Source organism: Gossypium arboreum, chromosome 1, assembly GCF_025698485.1.
Source record: "Gossypium arboreum isolate Shixiya-1 chromosome 1, ASM2569848v2, whole genome shotgun sequence".
Lineage (NCBI taxonomy): Eukaryota > Viridiplantae > Streptophyta > Magnoliopsida > Malvales > Malvaceae > Gossypium > Gossypium arboreum.
The window spans coordinates 70210820-70231486 of record NC_069070.1 but is presented as its reverse complement, the minus strand read 5'-3'; the positions used below and the strand labels follow the sequence as shown (position 1 = coordinate 70231486).

At 39.9% G+C, this 20667-nt stretch overlaps 2 non-coding genes across 2 annotated transcripts; both read right to left on the bottom strand.

Moving 5' to 3' along the window:
- Positions 1-2038: 2038 nt before the first annotated feature.
- On the bottom strand, positions 2039-2145 carry LOC128282576 (small nucleolar RNA R71). The gene has a single exon (XR_008272901.1). It is a non-coding gene; the product is annotated as a small nucleolar RNA R71 (small nucleolar RNA).
- A 15377-nt stretch (positions 2146-17522) lies between these two features.
- Positions 17523-17629, bottom strand: LOC128282412 (small nucleolar RNA R71). Its single transcript, XR_008272684.1, has one exon. It is a non-coding gene; the product is annotated as a small nucleolar RNA R71 (small nucleolar RNA).
- Between the last annotated feature and the right edge of the window lie 3038 nt (positions 17630-20667).

Here is a 20667-nt window from a genome sequence, read left to right as displayed (position 1 = left end):
ATGATTTCTCCTTAGATTTAGTGAATTCGATGCTCGTAATCCTTTAATTTCATGTTTTATACTTAGGTTAGCACAGAAGAGTAAAAAGAGCGAGAAACTGGCCGAAAACAGAGAAAATGGACCCACATGGGAAAACAACACGGCCCGGACTTCCTCACATGGGCGTGTCACACGGCTGTGTCAATTTGGCAAGATCAAAGCATGACTTACACGGGTAGACCACACGCCCGTGCCTATTTAACAGCCTTGACCACAGGCTGGAGTAATCGCACACGGGCGCGTCCCTACCGAGCCCAAGTTTAGTTCTATTCGGAAAAGACCAATTTTTAGGGCTCTTAGGCATTCAAAAGCCTATTTAAACACATGAGGAGGCACTTAGGAGGGGGACACAGAGTAGGAAGCAAGGAATTACTCAAGGACAGCCAATTAATCCATCTCAAGAGCCGGATTCATCATCAAGACTGGAGATCTCCCTTCAAGTTCCTTCAGGAGTTTTAGGTTTTCTTATGTTTTGTTATCTTTATGCTTTTGAGATGTTTTCTTTCATAAATATGAACCAAACCCCTTAAATACCTAAGGGTTGTGAAACCTAAGACAGATCTTGTTATTATTATCTGAATTGTATGATAAATATTTGACTTGTTCTTAATTATGTGTTCTTAATTCTTGTTTTAATATTCCAGGATATTGATTCAAGTTAACACTCTTATTCAGAGGAGGAATAGACAATGTTTAAGAGTAAAATTGTCATAATTAAGCAGAGTTGATTGCGCACCTAGAGATAGGGTGACGAGACTTTTCCGGATTAGGGTGAAACCTAATAAGGGAATCCATAGATCTAGTTAATGCAATTCTAGGGTGTTAATTAGAAAGAGATTTCAATTATTCAACCTAGAGTTAGACATTATTTGTCTCAAGAGAGATAATAATATAACTTAGGGATTTCTACGGATCAAGTCAAATGAATAAATCGTCTAATTCAGAGTTAAATGACAAGTGAAGTCTAGGTGGATTTTTCCTTAGGTATTGTCTCAATCAATCGAATTTTTCCAAAAGTATTTTCCCGAGTTTTCTTTCTGAGCATTCTTAGTTAGTAATTAGTTTAGATAACCAAACCTCTTAATTTTTAGGCTAGATAATAAAAAAAGAAGTAAATACTAGTACTCGTAGTTCCTTTGGGTTCGACAATCCGGTCTTTCTGAGCTACACTACTGTTCGATCGGTACATTTGCCTTAATCGTGATAATAAGTTAGTTTCAAGAACGATTCATTTATAAATCTTTAAAACCTGTTACGAATATCACGCAATCAAGTTTTTGGCGCTGTTGCCGGGGAACTAGGATATTAGGAACACTCATTTTTTATTACTTTAGCCTTTTTACTTTTATTGCAATTTAAATTTTTATTTTAATTTCTAATTCTTTATTGATTTTCTTTTGACAGGCCTTTCTAGGTTATGACCAGAAGAAACCCGTTAGGACCACTACTTTTTGACAGTGAGATTGACCGCATAGTTCGAAGAAACTGAAGAGAAATAAAGCAAAGCCTAAGATACACAGAGGACAAGCAATAGGACGATACTTCAACGACAACCGAGGAGATGGCTGAAAACCAAGAAAATCCAGTACCTCCTGCGATTGCTGCTGATCTAGTAAGTCAGAATCCTGCTCCACGCACTATGTATGATTATGCTAAACCTAATTTCACAGGAACTGAGTCAAGTATAGTTAGACCTGCTATTGCTGCAAATAATTTTAAACTAAAACCTAACACAATTCAAATGATAAAACTGTTTGTTCAGTTTGATGGTTTGCAGGACGAGGATCCCAAAGCTCACTTGGCAAATTTCCTAGAATTTTGCGATACCTTTAAAATTAATGGCGTTTCTGATGACACCATTCGCCTTTGGTTGTTTCCCTTTTCATTAAGGAATAAGGCTAAACAATGGTTGAACTCATTACCACGAGGGTCAATCACTACTTAGGAACAAATGACCGAAAAGTTTCTATTAAAATATTTTTCTCCAGCTAAAGCAGCCAAATTACGTAATGACATCTCTTCTTTTGTACAGATGGATTTAGAAACACTCTACGATGCGTAAGAGAGATACAAGGACCTTTTAAAAAGATGCCTTCACCATGGGTTACCGCTTTGGCTACAGGTTCAAACGTTTCATAATGGCCTGAATCCTTCGACTCGGATAATGATTGATGCAGCCACTGGAGGAACTATCAATAGTAACACACCTGAGGCGGCTTACAAATTTATTGAGGAGATGTCACTGAATAACTATCAGTGGAAAGTTATGAGAACAAAGCCGACGAAAGCAGCCAGTGTTTTCAACCTCGATATAGCACCCCAAACCTGGCCCAGACGTTATGGCTGAATCAGACATACCACATTGAAATTAAAAAACCCCGTGTTCCCTTTTTAGTGTTTTAAAAGCCGACTTTTGTTAAGCTAACCAACTGAATGGAAGCTGGGCACCAGGTAGGTATCCCTAAACAGAGGAGGTGAGCCATGAAGGCTACTTAAGTACCAAGCTCTTCGATTGGATCCAATCCTAGACATGCCCACATCCATTGCCATACTTGGTTATAACGGATTGAAACTTCTTTGAGTGGTTATCTTTGATAAATCAAATATTCGTGACGTTGTGTTATTTTAAAAGAAAGTATCATTTTGAAATCGGGCCCTAAGTCCAGCCCATTTGAATTATTATCCACCAGAATAAAGTTATTAAAAATAATATAATCCCAAAAAATCAAAAAAGAAAATAAAGTTAAAATGGCCTTATTACAACCCAAAAATTAAATAGTAATAAATAATAGCTTAAGAAAACCAGTCTCTTTTTCAAACCCAAAAGCGTTCACTATGGCCACTCTGAATCCCCTCTGGCTCCGAGACACTCACATCAAGGCCCACCTGCAAGGTTAAAGAAGGAGTGAGTTTGGAAACTCAGTGTGTAAGGAAAACCCATTCACACCAGTCGATCAAGCCCATCGCCTAAGCCCATTCAGATAATAAAGGATATCGGGATGAGCCCTTTTCAGATTACATTAAACCGGGCCTTAGCCCTTATTCAGATAATGAAGACGCCCATAGGCCCATTTCAAAATATATGCAACATCAATAAACATATGCAAGCCCATTTGGGAGACTACTCAACCCACCAACCGCTACACTCCACCCGTATCAAATTTCTACACTCCACCCGTACCAGCCCTACACTCCATGTGGGGAATAACTCAACCCACCCAGACTTACACTCCACAGTTGCAGACTTGCTGCTCAGTTAACAGTAAATTGAGGCAAAGCTTCCAGTACGTGGACAAGCCACTTTCAGTACTTCCTCCATCAATATCCCAGACCCATGCATCAGATAATAACAACATGGCATGCAATAAATAACAACAGCCAAACATGCATTTAGGTCAATTTACTCTTTCAACTATTTTTCTTTAATCTACTCAGTCCAAGTAGGCCTCACTTGCAATTCTGCTAACAGACTTCCATCGTCAAACAGACTCAAACGTGCAAACAAGACTCTCAAATCAGAAACAACCCTTCGACTCAATGCATCAGCCACCACGTTAGCCTTACCTGGGTGGTACTCAATCGAACAGTCGTAATGCTTAAGCAACTCTGCCCATCTTCGTTGCCTAAGGTTTAACTCCTTCTGAGTTAACAGATACTTTAGGCTCTTATGGTCTATGTATATGATACACTTTTCTCCATATAAGTAATGTCTCTAGATTTTCAATGCAAAGATCACTGCTGCTAGCTCTAAATCATGCGTAGGGTAGTTCGCTTCATGAGGCCTAAGCTGTCGTGAAGCATAAGCGAGCACCTTACCCTCTTGCATCAATACACATCCTAACCCTACATGCGACGCATCACTGTACATAGTGAAGTCCTTCCCAGACTCCGGTTGAATCAACACTGGTGCTTCAGTCAATACCTTTTTCAAATGGTCAAAAGCTTGTTGTTGATTCTCAGTCCAGACAAATGCTACCCCTTTCCTTAACAGTTTAGTCAATAGTGCAGCAATCAGAGAAAATCCTTCTACAAACCTTCGGTAATAGCCTCGCCAAACCCGTAAAACTCGAATTTCCGACATCGATTTTGGTGGCTTCCATCCCGAATCGCCTCAACTTTTCGAGGATCCACTCTAATTCCTTCAAAGAAACCATATGACCTAGAAAAGCCACTTCGCAACCAAAATTCACACTTACTAAACTTTGCATACAGTTGCTTCTCTCTTAGCACTTACAGCACAATACGTAGATGCTCCTCATGTTTCTCCTCAGTTTCTGAGTGTACCAGAATATCATCGATGAAAACTACTACGAATCGGTCCAAGTAAGGTTGGAACGCTCGATTCATCAGATCCATGAAAGCGGCAGGTGCGTTCGTCAACCCAAACGGCATAACCAATAACTCGTAATGACCATATCAAGTCCTGAATGCTGTCTTATGAATATCCACTTCTTTTACCCTTAACTGATGGTATCTAGATTGAAGGTCAATCTTGGAAAATACCGAAGCTCTTCTAAGTTGGTCAAATAAATCATCAATCCTTGGCAGTGGATATTTGTTCTTTATTGTCAGTTTGTTCAACTGGCGGTAATCGATGCACATGCACATTGTCCCGTCCTTTTTCTTCACAAACAGGACCGGTGCTCCCTATGGAGACACACTAGGTCTGATGAAGCCCCTATCTAACAACTCTTGGATTTGAGCTTTCAGTTCCACTAACTCCATCGGTGCCATTCTATAGGGTGTAATGGATACTGGAGCTATTCCAGGCAACAAATCGATTCCAAACTCCACTTCCCGATTCGGAGGCAATCTAGGAAGCTCCTCCGGAAAAACATCTCAGAATTCCCTAACAGTCCTGACGGTATCCACAGTCAGATCCCCAGTTTCAACTTGATTTATAAAATCCAAGTACGTCTCGCATCCCTTGTGCATCAGTTTCTTAGCCCTTAAAGCCAATACAATATTGGACAAGTAATCTCTTCATTCCCCAATAATCATTACCTCCTCATCCTCAATAGTCCTTAACACCATCCTCTTAACCGCACAATCCAACGTTGCCCTATGCCTGGTCAGCCAATCCATCCCTAAGATCAAATTGAATTCTCCGAACGGTAACTTCATTAAGTCTCCACAGAAAATCCTACCTTGAGTCTCTAAAGGCACCTCCCTAAAAAGTTTCTCTACTTTAACTGATTGACCTAACGGACTTATCACAGTTACCCCACACACAATCTCCTCAAAGTGAACACTCAATGCCCTAGAAATATCACATACTACATATGAATGAGTTGACCCCACATCTATTAGAGCAGTATAGGGTACGTCAGAGATAAAAAACGTACTAGTTATGACATCAGGTGTGTCACCCTCCTCGTGGCGACGAGCAGCATATACCAAAGCTGGCTGACGAGCCTCAGTGTTAGCAGTGCCCCTACCAGGTGCCCCACGTCCATGGCCATTACCACCGTGACCTTGGTCACGACCTCTCGATGGTGGCGGTCCACCTCGCCCTAGTTGGACGGGTTGCACAGCCCTTTGTTCAACCACTTGAGCCTGAGCTGGCCTCCTAGGACAATCCCTGACCTTATGTTCCTTTGATCCACAACGAAGACAAGCCCCAGAATGTTTCCAACATTCCTCCAGATGCATTCTACCACAACCTCCACAAACTTGTGATCTAACAGTGTTCACCGAAACCGCTCGAACTGGTTCCTCCATCCTAGCTCTCTTAACATTCTGGTTTGCAAAGACCAAATGGTCCAAGATCTCTCTGAACCGATTTCAATCCTCACACGATTCCGCTGCTCACTTGTTTCACCTCTTCGGCTATCTTAGCCTTTTCTACCAGTGCAGGAAAATCCCGCTCTTTCTGCGGAGCTATGAGCACCCTTAGCTCATCCCTGAGGCCATCCTCAAAGCGAACACTACGCTGATATTCGGTAGAGACAATACCACTAGTATACCGGCTCAATCGCAGAAACTCTGCCTCATATTCAGCAACGGTCTTACCACCACGGGTCGTTCAGAATTCCTTCCTTCACAAGATCCATATAGCTAGCTCCGGCATACTTCGCCTTGAAGGACTGCTTAAACAACTCCCAAGTTACCCTCTCAGCTGGGGTACCCTCTCTCACAGTGATCCACCACTGATATGCCTCGTCCCGCAGTAAGGACACCGCCCCTTTTAACTTTTGCTCCACTGAGCAGTCCAGGTCATCCATAATCAACTCCGTAGCTTCCAGCCAGTACTCAGCCACATTTGGGGCTACTCCAGATACACCCCTAAAAAATTCTGCTTCGTTGGCCCGGAGTCGCTCAGAAATGGACCCCCTATTCATGGGTCCGATATTAGCTCCGGCCACCTTTTCCAAAACTCTTAACATGGCCTGGGACAGAGCGTCATCCCCCGCGGCCCGATCATACAGCCCATTCTCAACCACCAGTAGTGGTTGTGCTACCCCAACGGGTATGTGCTCAGAAGACGAAGATCCAGCTTGAGTACTACCTCGGCCTCGACCACAGCCTCTTCCTCGAGTAGCTCTTGTACTCATATCGATTTATCTGATTACGAATTTTATGCAGTTAGTTTACTGTTTCCACTGTTTATTATAGAATATCTTATGAACAGATAAGGTTTCAGAGTTGTTCTCGCTTAACCACAGTTTAGCTACTGTCTCAGTTTCCTAGGGCTTAGTTTACCCTACAGTCTTAGTTTTGTAGCCTTTATGCTACATTATCTATAGTACTATCGCTAAGGCCTAGTACTAACTACAAGATGCAGATTCGGTGTGTAAAATGTAAAGGTACTTACGACCTTGGTGCCGGGATTCAAGCAGCCACCTCATCGGTTTCAGATAAACTCAAAAGATTTAGGCTTTTTGAAATCCATTTTTCAAACATTTAAAAAAACAAGTTCAAGATTATCCCTTTAAATGTAAAATTTATTTTCAAAAGTCAAGTTTTTCCAAAAATACCCTTTTTGGCATAAAGTTTTGAAAACCCTTTTTGGACCCGATCCACAGCTGAATTGTTGCAACTGGGCTCTAATACCACTAAATGTAGCACCCCAATCCTAGACATGCCCATATCCATTGCCACACTTGGTTATAACGGATTGAAACTTCTTTGAGTGGTTATCCTTGATAAATCGAATATTCGTGACATCATGTTATTTTAAAAGCAAGTATCGTTTTAAAATCACGCCCTAAGCCTAGCCCATTTGAATTATTATCCACCAGAATAAAGATATTAAAAATAATATAATCCCATAAAATCAAAAAAGAAAATAAAGTTAAAATGGCCTTATTACAACCCAAAAATTAAATAGTAATTAATAATAGCTTAAGAAAACCAGTCTCTTTTTCAAACCCAAAAGCGTTCACCATGGCCACTCTGAATCCCCTCTGGCTCCAAGACACTCACATGAAGGCCCACCTGCAAGGTTAAAGAAGGGGTGAGTTTGGAAACTCAGTGTGTAAGGAAAACCCATTCAAAGCCTAGGTCAGCTCAAGCCCATCGGGCCTAAGCCCATTCAGATAACAGTGATACTGGGCCAGAGCCCTTTCCAGATTACATTAAACTGGGCCTTAGCCCCTTATTCAGATAACAGTACGGCTCATAGACTCATTTCAAAATACATGCAACATCAATAAACATATACAAGCCCATTTGGGAAGACTACTCAACCTACCAACCGCTACACTCCACCCGTACCAGCCCTACACTCCATGTGGGGAATAACTCAACCCACCCAGCCTTACACTCCACAGTTGCAGCCTTGCTACTCAGTTAACAATAAATTAAGACAAAGGCTCCAATACGTGGACAAGCCACTTTCAGTACTTCCTCCATCAATATCCCAGTCCCATGCATCAGATAATAAGAACATGGCATGCAGTAAATAACAACAATCAAACATACATTTAGGTCAATTTACTCTTAGGGGTATTTTAGTACTTTATCTCCTAGGGGTAAAACTGTAAATTTTCCACTTTTTAAAGGAATTTCAGTAATTTATCTATTTTAGGGTTTTTCATGCATATTCCTACCTTTCACGTACTAATAGAATCACTTACCGAGGGTTCTTACCGAATTGGGCCTGTTGGCCCTTTATTCCAAATTTGGCCCAATAAGCCCAAAAATATTGAGGGCACAGAAATCATGCACTTTGCAGTCCAAACATTGCAGCTTACCAAAAACATTAATCGATTTACCTCACGAGCATTCGCACACTCACAAATCTACAAAATACCAGTTTTTCGGTATTTCAGCTTTTCAGCTTTTGCCGATCTAGACTAAGAAAGGGGTGTCAGTTACACACCTGTTTTATGATGATTCGTTTGACAAGATCCATGCACGAACGACCTACAATTATATTACTACCACATTAATCTACTACCGAAACGAACTACGTAATATCTCCTTACCTTATTCGGCCATAACACCTTAGGCACTAGCAATCCTACCTTCGCCGAAGTTTGTGACTAGACTTAGATCCCGTTGCTCCACTTGTCTAAGCCCTTGATCAGCAGCCTTTAGATCACATTATTATCAAGACAAAACAGTTATCACAACCCCTTAGGGCTACAAGTCCAACTCGACAGCCTCCCTAACCTTTAGGGGTTTCGGCTTTTCTAAAATACGAAATAAAGACTAGATTGAAAAGACTTACCACTGGTTCCTTCGGTCAATGATCCCAATTAATTTCTACTCAATTCTGATACTAATCTAAGCCCTCAAATGATAACAAAAGTCGAGCCTTAAGTGATCTCACTATTCGGCCAAGTCCCTAATAGAGTGGGGTTTTCGGCTTTTGTTGAAGCTGTGTAAAAGAAAATTGAAATAGAAGGGTTTTGCTATGGTCCTGTCGACAGAACCTTGAGGTTTAGAGAACTAGAGAATCGGTCAAGAATGATGGAAAAGATAATAAAATTGGCTAGCAGAAATCGGCACAGAAAATAGTATAGTTTTCGGGATTTCGGCTTTTTATGGCAATGGCTATGAAGGTTTTAGAAACGTCTGAAGAAAAAGATGGAGATGCACAGGTGGTTAGAGAGATTCGGCTATGGAGGAAAAGAAGAAAAAGAAAAAGTTGAAGAGAAAAGGATAAAAGAAGGAAGAGGAGAATGGTCAGCAAACGGCACAACTTTCCCCCTCATGCCGAATGTATACTGGCACTTAAGCTAGCCGAATTTTCCCATGCTAGAGGCCCTTGGCCGGCCAACTCCTGCTCCTTGATCAGCTCCTAAATCTTCTCCTTTATCAGCTCCTAAATCCTCTCCCTTATCAGCTCCTAAATCTTCTCCTGACAGTCTTTCACTTTAGTTCCACTACTTACCTTTTCTGTACATAAAAATTAATATCACCAATTTGCTTACCTTGCGACTCGAACCTTTGCTCTCCTTGGTCATCCACACGCCACCTCTCAAGCCCCCAAGTGATGCCACACGCCACCTCTCCTTGTGTTTTATTTTACCTAGTTAATACCTTAAAGCCCAGCTAACTAGAACCCCTTTTTCTATAGAATTAAAATTAACTAAAATTATCGGATTTTAACTTAAACTTGGGCCTTCTAGAGACCCACTAACCTAATTAAATCTACGCCAAGCAGACAGATAACCAAAATTTAAAATTTGCCAACACTCAAAGAATTCCCGAAAATTACGGCGTTACACTCGACGCGATTACAATGCTATCTAACCAAGTAGAACTCTTAAATAAAAAGATTGATGGTTTGTGTGGCTCTATACAGGTACATCCAGTGATGAGCTGCGATTTTAATGGAGGAGGAGCATGCACAGAATATCAACCCTTCAACCCTTGCATCGAGAAGGAACAAGTCAATATATGGGTAACAACAACTCTAGACCGCAAAATAACCCATATAGTAACACTTATAATGCAGGTTGGAGGAACCATCCCAATTTCTTGTGGGGCAGTCAAGGAAATCAAAGGCCACAACATCCTCCGGGTTTTCAACAACCACCTTACCAGCAAGAAAAGAAGTCGAACCTTAAGGAGATGCTAACCAAATTCATCTCGGTGTCAGAAATTCATTTTCAGAATACTGAGACAACACTAAAAAATCAACAAGCATCAATCCAGGGGCTCGCAACTCAGATTGGACTACTTGCTAAGTTCATTTTTGAACGATCACAAGGTAGCCTACCAAGCAACACTGAATCTAACCAAAGGGAGCAGCTCAACGTGATTTCCATTCAAGATGAGGAAGGGGTAGTTGCAAAACTAAGGCCAGAAACGATGGTAAGCAAAGGTAAGAATGAGATAGGCCAAAATGATCCAAAGCCAGTGAGTACTGAATATAAACCTCATGTGCCATACCCCAATGTGACAAGGAAAGACTGATCAGATGAACAATTTGGTAAATTCCTTAAACTTTTAAAGAAACTACATATAAACTTACCGTTTATTGAAGTCCTTTCGCATATGCCAAAGGCAGTCAAATTCTTAAAGCAGTTTTTAACAAATAAATGAAAGTTGGATGAGGTGCCGCATGTGGAATTAAATGCAGTTTACTCAGCCATATTACAGAATAAGCTACCCAAAAAATTGAAAGATCCAGGGAGTTTTACGATTCTTTGTTTAATTGGTAGTTTAGATGTTCATCATGCATTAGCTGACTTAGGGGCAAGCATTAATGTTAAGCCTTACAAAATGTTTAAACAGCTAGGTCGTGGGAAACCCAAAAAAACTAGGATGAGCATTCTATTGGCTGATAAAACCATTAGATTTCCTAGGGGCATCATTGAAGATGTTCTTGTTAAGATCGATAAATTTATATACCCAGTAAACTTTGTTGTTCTAGACATGGAATTTAATTTTAGGACGACCCTTTTTAGCGACTGCTAGAACCATTATTGATGTTGGTACAGGTGAACTCACACTTCGTGTGGGAGACAAAACAATCACCCTTCAAGCTCGTAATTCGAGTAACACATCAAAAATTGAAGGTGGTTGTATAAATCATTCTACTAGTACTGATCACGTGGTGAAACCTTCTGTGCATGAAATAGTTACAAAGAATGTATATGACCCGTGTTCAAACAATAACAAGGGACCTATCTATGAAGAATAAAGGCTACAAATCGATGAGCTAGATGAATGACGGACTTAGAAATCGAGAACACCCGATAGGCCAAAACCGAGCTAGGACGAGCTCAATTCCTTACCAAATCAACTTAAGGTTGGAGACAAAGTACTACTAGATGCAGCAGATCCTCGCATTACCACTTTTGAAACTAATGAAGAAATTCCTCTTACGGTACTCAGTATTTTTCCATATGGTACAGTCTAGGTAAATCATCCCAAATCCGGCACATTTAAGGTAAACAATACTCGTCTTAAACCTTATGTTGATAAAATTTATAGCAGGGATGAGGAGTGTAAACTCCTCGCTCCACCTTGACTATGCAAAAGTGAGGTAAGTCGATCTTAGACAATAAATAAGCGTTTCTCAGGAGGCAACCCGAGCATTAACAGTGTTAATTTTTTTAAAACTTTAATTTTTAACATCTAACATACTAATCGAATCATGGAACGCAGACTTTCTAAAGACTACACGACCAGGCACACAGGCATGCATTAGGCCGTGTAAAAACTGGGCAAGATTTTTTACCAAACACGGGATACGATAAGTTGCCACGGCCGTGTGACATGGCCGTGGGCGAAACTGACAAAAAAACACGGGCGTGCGACATGCCCGTGCCTTGAAACCTTGGTTGAAACTAAGCAAGACACAGTCCTACAACACGGCCTTATGCGCCTACACGCCCAAGCCACACGGGCGTGGGCCAACTGTCAGACACGCCCAAATTCAAAATTCACGAAACACACGGGCAAAAATTGGACACGCCCGTGTGCCGCAAAATCTATATAAACCCTTCACTATTTATCTTATCCCTCCCCAAAAATCCCTAACCCTAGCCGCTGCAACTCCACAGGTCTTACCCCCACGCCCGTGCGCCGCCTACAACACCGATTCTGACGCCCCAAGTTCCTTATTTTTGCGTTTGTTTACTCTTTTCTCTCTATTTTCTTTAAATATGTTGCTTATTTCATGATTCTTTTGCTATATTGAACTATTTTTGAATATTCATAGTTAGAATAGTAAAATACTAGTGCTTGTTTAATAAAAACTTTTGTCATTTTAGTTACTCCATTAAGCTATGCTCTTCCATTTTTCTTTGTTTCCATGAAATTTATGCCTACTCACATGCATTCATTCATTATTTCCATAATCCTCTAACTAGATATATTTAGTGGTTTTAGTTTTTATCATCTCGTACGTAAATCTCATAAAATATTCATATTTAGCATTGATTTTCCATACTATTCTTGGGGCATGTTGATTAAACTTCGATTTTTCAATGCAGGTACAATGTCGTCCTCACGTGGTAAGAAGACTGTTGTTCCCGCCTCGAAGAAGAGGAAAGGAGCAGCGTCATCCTCAGGTCCTACCACGGAGATTAGGCACCCATTCCTCCAAGTTCCATTGGGACCCCAAGAGGAATTATATTAGATATTATGGGCCCGACCCCTAGGTGTGGGCCGTTGCATTGACTGGGCCCCACTCGAGTAGATTCAATTGGCTGACGCGGTCCGAACCGTCCTAATGACTAACCTGTGGGGGCTATTTTTTGAGATCGTCGAGTCGACGTACCTCGAGTTTACATTGGAACTCTACTCGACGTTCCATATTTAGACCGTCATGACCAACTTCGACGATCCTGGAACAGTCCAGTTCCGCTTTAGTGGTCTAGTACGCCAGTTGATGGTACCCGAGTTCGAGATTGCACTAGGACTGTACATGGAGGAGTTTATGGACGAAAATAACCTCGACACTCTCCACCGCCACATCCACTACTCTCCCTCAAAATGTTGGAGGGACCTCGTCCCTGCCTCAGCTAACTATGATCCTAGTCGCTCCAAGGCATCGGCTCTCCCTCATTCCTTGAGGAATCTACACGCCATCTTGGCTCAAACTCGAATAGGGAGACGAGAGAGCATCGGCATCGTCACCACCGAGGACGCCTATTTCTTATGGAGTATGGCAAACGAGCACGCTATCGACCTCGCCTACTTTATTGCCTTCACCATTCGCAACCAGACGGAGCGGCACAGGAGAGGGGTCATCTCTATCGGGCCCTATATGACTCGATTAGCTCGACACTTCGGGCTCTCAATACAGTAGCCCAATCATCCTCTCTCACTCTCATCAGCCAGATGTCCCCACAGGGCATCTTGAGCACGCTAAGTATAAGGATGATCGAGAAATTACGTGGCACATACGCTCCTCAGTACCACATTACCCAGTCCATCGAGGAGAAGGACCCAGAGGTCATTCCTAATGATATCCCTCCACATCACGAGGATCAACTGACTCAACCACCACCCTCCTCTCGTCCAATTCATGCAGCGGCTTCATACGCTGACATCTCTAAGCGCCTTACTCAATTTGAGCAACAGTGTTTTTAGCGCTTCGATAACATTGATACTACTCTACAACAGATTTGTCAGCATTTCTACATCTCATCGCCACCCCCACCTTGCGAACCATCCAGCGATGAAGATGTTTAAAAACTTTTATTTATTATTTTATGTTTTTATTTTAATACCACTTTTTATTTTTCTTTAAGCTTATTTTTATTAGGTTTTATAATATTATTTTACAATTTTAAATTTCGGCTATTTCATTACAAGTAATTATGCTTCCTTATATTTCCTAAAAAGTTCCTAATTCTATCACAGCTATAAAGAGCTCCAAAGCTCATCATCGCATAGGAACTAAAAACTCCACCGGGAAAGGTTCTCCACGACTGCCATGTCCTGCTCAACCACGACCATAGCTACCACCAGATATAATATTCTTTTAGCGCAGGACTTATGGACTAATGAAACTCTACCACCACCGGAGTATCCTCCTCCACTCTCACGCCGATTATTCTCCATAACTCCAATTCAAGGAGTTCATTCATCATTCAGGAAGTTTCACTTCTCTCTCTATCTTATGATTATAAATCTATCTTTTTAATATATCTATCTTTGTACATTGAGGGCAATGTACATCTTAAGTGCGGGGGCGTCATTTATATCATCATTAGAAATCCCTGAATTGTGTCTTATTCTCACGTGAATCACTCATATCACTATTAGAATGAATTTTAATTAATTTATGATTTTTATTGATATGTCTTGAATTAAAACATAGGCATTTATGCATTGAGTGTTTAAACTTTAAGACATTAGGGCATCAAGTATGATAAGTTGATTTTTAAAGAATTAAAAACTTTTACGTTGTTTTTCTCAAGTTTAGGTATTATCTTGAGTTGAAATTAATAGGTTTAAACATCAAAAAGCCATAATTTTTGTGAGATTTTGAGCCTTTAGAGCATCTATTTTTTATTTCATGCTCACGTTTATTATTGCTTTGAGTGCATCAGTATTGAATTGTTATTCTAGAACTTGCATCATTATGAATGTCAAGACCACACCATTTGATTTGATATGTCAAGATGATAAAGGCATTTAGGTTTAAGCCACTCACTCCACAAAAGCCTACCTTCATAATTAACCCTTAGTGAATCCCTTTGAGCCTAACAAACCATTAATTGATTTATCCTCAATATTAACCTATAACACATTATTGTTGAAATCCCCTAATTTGATCCCTATTTTTTTCGAGATTTGATTTGAACTAATTGCTTAGCTATGTTTTGTTCTTCTATGTATTTGACTTGTTTTTTTAAAAAAAAAAACAAAAACAACAGCAATACTTACATACATATTAGTAGTAACTTGCCATTTTTTGAGCTTGAGTGTTAATTCCATATTCTGATAAGAAGCTCACTTGTATTCAACTAATGACTAGTCATTTTTCTCGCTAGGTAATTTTTCAATTCAATATCGATTCTAATCTTTTCTTTCAGCTTGTGACCAGACCCCCTAACCAAAGCCACATTACAACCTTCTAAAGACCTTTTTGATTGAGTTATCATCTCAATATATCGTGGTAGAGATTTGATTTTCAAGCAAGCCTATGGTAATAACTTCTCATATTGACTAATAAGTGTTTTAATTGATGTCTTTAAACACCTTGAGTAATTTGAGTGAATCTTTAGTGAGGATGTTAAACTCTGTGATATTTTGATCAAGGTAATCACTTAGATGATGGGAGATACCTATGTTTTCATGATAAAATGCTCAACTTAGAATGTCTGAAACTTTGATGTACTTTTAGTTGAATTTTCAATGTATAAATACTTATGAATTATTTTTAGATATTATTGATAGGGATTATAAATTGAGAAGAATTTATTTTGATCGTGAGTTGAGGATTTTTCTTGAGGACAAGCTAATGCTTAAGTGTGGGGGTATTTGATAAACCGTAATTTATACATATTTTTATCCCATGCTTAGCACATTTACGAATGATTTCTCCTTAGATTTGGTGACTTCGATGCTCCTAATCCTTTAATTTCATGTTTTATACTTAGGTGAGCATAGAAGAGTAAAAAGAGCAAGAAACGGGCTGAAAACGGAGAAATTGGACCCACATGGGAAAACAACGCGGCCTAGACTTCCTCACACTGGCATGTCACACGGCCGTTTCAATTTGGTAGGATCGAAGCATGAATTACACGGGTAGACCACACGCCCGTGCCTATTTAACAGCCTTAACCACGAGCTGGAGTAATTGCACACGGGCATGTCCCTGTCGAGCCCAAGTTTAGTCCTATCCGAAAAATGCCAATTTTTAGGGCTCTTAGGCATTCAAAAGCCTATGTAAACAATTGAGGAGGCACTTAGGAGGGGGACGCAGAGTAGGAAGCAAGGAATTACTCAAGGAAAGCTGATTGATCCATCTCAAGAGCCGGATTCATCATCAAGACTGGAGATCTCCCTTCAAGTTCCTTCAGGAGTTTTAGGTTTTCTTATGTTTTGTTATCTTTATGCTTTTGAGATGTTTTCTTTCGTAAATATGAACTAAACCCCTTAAATACCTAAGGGGAATGAAACCTAAGATAGATCCTGTTATTATTATTTGAATTGTATGATAAATATTTGACTTGTTCTTAATTATGTGTTCTTAATTCTTGTTTTAATATTCCAGGATATTGATTCAAGTTAACGCTCTTATTCAGAGGAGGAATAGACCCTGTTTAAAAGAAAAATTTTCATAATTAAGAAAAGTTGATTGCGCACCTAAAGATAGGGGGACAAGATTTTTTCGGATTAGGATGAAACCTAATAGGGAATCCATAGATCAAGTTAATGCAATTCTAGGGTGTTAATTAGAAAGAGATTTCAATTATTCAACCTAGGGTTAGACATTATTAGTCTTGAGAGAGATAATAATATAACTTAGGGATTTGTACGGATCAAGTCAAACGATTAAATCGTCTGATTCAGAGTCAAATAACAAGTGAAGTTTAGGTGGATTTTTCCTTAGGTATTGTCTCAATCAATCGAATTTTTCCAAAAGAATTTTCCCGACTTTTCTTTCTAAGCATTCTTAGTTAGAAATTAGTTTAGATAACTGAACCTCTTAATTTTTAAGCTGGATAATAAAAAGGAAGTAAATACTAGTACTCGTAGTTCCTTTGAGTTCGACAATCCGGTCTTGTTGAGCTATACTACTATTTGATAGGTATACTTACCTTAATCGTGATAATAAGTTAGTCTCTAGAACGATTCATTTATAAATTTTTAAAACCTGTTACGAATTTCACGCAATTAAGTTTTTGACGCCGTTGCCGGGGAACTAGGATATTAGGAACACTGGATTTTTATTACTTTAGCCGTTTTACTTTTATTGCAATTTAAATTTTATTTTATTTTCTAATTCTTCATTTATTTTCTTCTGACAGGTTTTTCAAGTTTATAACCAAAAGAAACCCGTCAGGACTACTACTTTTTAACGGTGAGATCGATCGCACAGTTCGCAGACACCAGAGAGAAATAAGGCGAAGCCCAAGATACACAAAGGATGAACAAGAGGACGATACTTCAATGACAACCGAGGAGATGGCTGAAAACCAAGAAAATCCACTACCTCCCGCGATTGCTGCTGATCCGGTAAATTAGAGTCTGCTCCACGCACTATGTATGATTATGCTAAACCTAATTTAATAAGAAATGAGTCAAGTATAGTTAGACCTGCTATTGCTACAAATAATTTTGAACTGAAACCTAACACAATTCAAATGATACAATAGTTTGTTCAGTTTGATGGTTTGCAGGACGAGGATCCCAATGCTCACTTGGCAAATTTCCTAGAATTTTGCGATACCTTTAAAATTAATGGCGTTTCTGATTATGCCATTCGCCTTCGGTTGTTTCCCTTTTCATTAAGGAATAAGGCTAAACAATGGTTGAACTCGTTACCACGAGGGTCAATCACTACTTGGGAACAAACGACCGAAAAGTTTTTATTAAAATATTTTTTGCCGGCTAAAACAGCCAAATTATGTAATGATATCTCTTCTTTTATGCAGATGGATTTAGAAACACTCTACGATGCATGGGAGAGATACAAGGACCTTTTGAGAAGGTTCCCTCACCATGGGTTACTGTTTTGGCTACAGGTTCAAACGTTTAATAATGGCCTAAATCCTTCGACTCGGCAAATGATTGATGTAGCCACTGGAGGAACTATCAATAATAAGACACCTGAGGTGGCTTACGAATTTATTGAGGAGATGTCATTGAATAACTATCAGTGTCAAGTTATGAGAACAAAGCTGACGAAATTAGTCGGTGTTTTCAACCTCGACGCGGTTACTATGCTATCTAACCAAGTAGAACTCTTAAATAAAAAGATTGACGATTTGTGTGGTTCTACTCAGGTACCTCCAGTGATGAGCTGCGATTCGAATGGAGGAGGAGCATGCACAGAATATCAACCTTTCAACCCCAACATCGAGGAGGAACAAGTCCAATATATGGGTAACAATAACTCTAGACCCCAAAATAACCGATATAGTAACACTTATAATTAAGGTTAGAGGAACCATCCCAATTTCTCAATGAGCGGTCAAGGAAATCAATGGCCACAACATCCTTCGGGTTTTCGACAACCACCTTACCAGCAAGAAAAGAAGCCGAACCTTGAGGAGAAGCTAACCAAATTCATCTCGGTGTCAGAAACTCATTTTCAGAATACCGAGACAGCACTCAAAAATCAACAAGCATTAATCCAGGGGCTCGAAACTCAGGTTGGACAACTCGCCAAGTTGATTTCTGAATGACCACAAGGTAGCCTGCCAAACAACACTGAATCTGACCCAAGGGAGCAATTCAACGCGATTGCAATGCAAAATGAGGAAGGATTAGTTGCAAAACCAAGGCTAGAAACAGTGGTAAGCAAAGGTAAGAATGAGGTAGGCCAAAATGACCCAAAGCTGGTGAGTACAGAATATAAACCTCATGTGCTATACCCCAATGTAACAAGGAAAGGCCGATCAGATGAACAATTTGGTAAATTCCTTAAACTTTTAAAGAAACTACATATAAACTGACCGTTTATTGAAGTCCTTTCGCTGATGCCAAACGCAGTCAAATTCTTAAAGGAGCTTTTAACAAATAAACGAAAGTTGGATGACGCATCGCATGTGGAATTGAATGCAGTTTGCTCAGCCATATTACAGAATAAGCTACCCAACAAATTGAAAGATCCAGGGAGTTTTACGATTCCTTGTTTAATTGATAGTTTAGATGTTCATCATGCATTGGCTGACTTAGGGGCAAGCATTAATGTTATGCCTTATAAAATGTTTAAACAGCTAGGTCTTGTAAAACCCAAACAAACTAGGATGAGCGTTCAATTGGCTGATAAAACCATTAGATTTCCTAGGGGTATCATTGAAGATGTTCTTGTTAAGATCGATAAATTTATATACCCAGTAGACTTTGTTGTTCTAGACATGGAATTTCATTTTAGGATGACCCTTTTTAGCGACTGCTAGAGCCATTATTGATGTTGGTACAGGTGAACTCACAGTTCGTGTGGGAGACAAAACAATCACCCTTCAAGCTCGTAATTTGAGTAACACATCAAAAATTGAATGTGGTTGTATAAATTATTCTACTAGTACTGATCACGTGGTGAAACCTTCTGTGCAGGAAATAGTTACAAAGAATGTATATGAGCCGTGTTCAAACAACAATAAGGGACCTATCTATGAAGAATAGAGGCTACAAATCGAGGAGCTAGATGAATGGAAGACATAGAAATCGAGAACACCCGATAGGCCGAAACCCAGCCAGGACGAGCTCAATACCTCATCAAATCAACTTAAGGTTGGAGACGAAGTACTACTAGATGCAGCAGATCCTCGCATTACCACTTCTGAAACTAATGAAGAAATTCCTCTTACGGTACTCAGTATTTTCCCATATGGTACAGTCGAGGTAATTCATCCCAAATTTGGTACTTTTGGGTAAACAATACTCATCTTAAACCTTATGTTGATAAAATTTATAGCAGGGACGAGGAGTGTAAACTTCTCACTCCACCTTGACTATGCAAAAGAGAGTTAAGTCGAGCTTAGACTATAAATAAGTGCTTCTCCGGAGGCAACCCAAGCATTAACAGTGTTAATTTCTTTAAAATTTTAGTTTTTAGCATCTAACATACTAACCGAATCATGGAATGCAGACTTTCTAAAGACCACACGGCCAGGCACACGTGCGTGCATTAGGCCGTGTGAAAACAGGGCAAGATTTTTTCCCCAACATAGGATACAATAAGTTGTCACGGCCGTGCGACATGGCCGTGGGTGAAACTGCCAAAACAACACAGGCGTACGACACGGCCGTGCCCTAAAACCGTGGTTGAAACTAAGAATGTAACACGGGCGTGCGACATGCTTGTGTTTTGCAACCGTGGGCAAACCTGTCAATTTAACATGGGCATTTGCCTACATACACGGGAGTGGGAGAAGCGAACGAACATTGACACGGTCGTGCAACATGGCTGAGTACACCGATGCGCCCAATTTTGAAAACCACGAAACGCACAGGCTGAAACAAAGGCACACGGGCGTGCCTCATGGCCGTGTGCCCCAATTTCTCTATAAACACCTATTATATATCTTAGCTTTATCTTTATATTTTGAAATTACTTTTTATTTCCTGTTAATACTATTTTATCTTGAGTTTTTACAATTTTTAAATTTCGGCTATTTCATTACGAGTAATTATACTTCCTTATATTTCCTAAAAAGTTCCAGATTCTATCACAGTTATAAAGAGCTTCAAAGCTCGTCATCGCATAGGACCTAAAAACTCCACCGAGAAAGGTTCTCTACGACTGCCATGTCCTGCTCGACCACGACCATAGCTACCACTAGATATAATATTCTTTTGGTGCAGGACTTATGGACTAATGAACCTCTACCACCACCAAAGTATCCTCCTACACTTTCACGCCGCTTATTCTCCAAAACTCCAGTTCAAGGAATTCATTTATCATTCAGGAAGTTTCACTTCTCTCACTATCTTATGATTATAAATCTATCTTTTTAATATATCTATCTTTGTACATTGAGGGCAATGTGCATCTTAAGTCTGGAGGAGTCTTTTATATCATAATTAGAAATCCATGAA